Source organism: Corylus avellana, chromosome ca1 (assembly GCF_901000735.1).
Source record: "Corylus avellana chromosome ca1, CavTom2PMs-1.0".
Lineage (NCBI taxonomy): Eukaryota > Viridiplantae > Streptophyta > Magnoliopsida > Fagales > Betulaceae > Corylus > Corylus avellana.
The window spans coordinates 5314837-5315914 of NC_081541.1; the positions used below are offsets into that span (position 1 = coordinate 5314837).

Below are 1078 nucleotides of genomic sequence, written 5' to 3' on the forward strand. Positions count from 1 at the left end.
CGTGTAGTTAAATTAATGCGGGCACTTGAAACAGGGAAGTGACAGAAGAATAGAACAAAGAAATGGTAAGAATAACAGACGAGCTATTGGAGCTGCAGTCAGAGGGGCTTGGTTTGGAAGGTAACGTTTTGAAGTCCAGTTTAAGGGATGAAGAAATGGAGGTGGAGATGAAAATAAACATGTACCCACCATGCCCACAACCCCAACTGGCTCTTGGGGTTGAACCTCATACTGACATGTCTGCTCTCACCTTACTTGTCCCCAACGATGTTCCAGGCCTTCAAGTCTCCAAAGATGGCAATTGGATTGCCGTCGATTACTTCCCAAATGCACTTTTTGTCCATGTTGGTGATCAGATTGAGGTACACTCGACATTTTTTCTCATGTTGGTGTCAAACAAATTACATTTTTTTCTCATAGGATTATATTGTTGTTAATGATGTTTCAGGTGCTGAGCAACGGGAAGTACAAGAGTGTTCTTCACAGGAGTTTGGTGAACAAAGAACGCACACGCATGTCGTGGGCGGTGTTCATTGCGCCTCCACTGGAGGCGACGATTGGGCCACTTCCACAGCTTGTGAATGATGAAAATCCACCCAAATACTCAACCAAGACCTACGCTGAGTATCGCTACCGGAAATTCAATAAGCTCCCACAGTGATAGCAGATGAATCATGGGTTTTATATTATAATTAAGCTCAATCATTGCGTTGGAAATTACGGTGAATTCGATGTCAGTCCTTAATGGATCTGGCTTTTATGTCGTAAAGAAATCTACCGTATAAATGCTGTTATAGGAAATGGTGCCGTTATCCTTAAAGCAAAACTAGGTCTCTTTTATGATTACACGAAACGGCACAGTTTTGATCTCAAAAATAGGTTTCTTTTATGAACTCACGTTTCTTTTATGAACTCGCGTAGAGTTCACGCCGTCACAACAAACGGCAAATATTTGAAACGTCACACAGCAAAACAGAGAAGAGAGAGGAAGGGGTTAAACGTCAGAGTAGTGGCAAACAGAAGCATATATACGCAACTAAGTTCCACTAATTCTACTGAAACATCCTTTTGGGAGTCG

At 42.1% G+C, this 1078-nt stretch overlaps 1 pseudogene; it reads left to right on the forward strand.

The window, feature by feature from the left end:
• The window catches only part of LOC132169502 (flavonol synthase/flavanone 3-hydroxylase-like), a 1325-nt pseudogene extending 610 nt beyond the window's left edge, over window positions 1-715 (forward strand).
• The last annotated feature ends 363 nt before the right edge of the window (window positions 716-1078 follow it).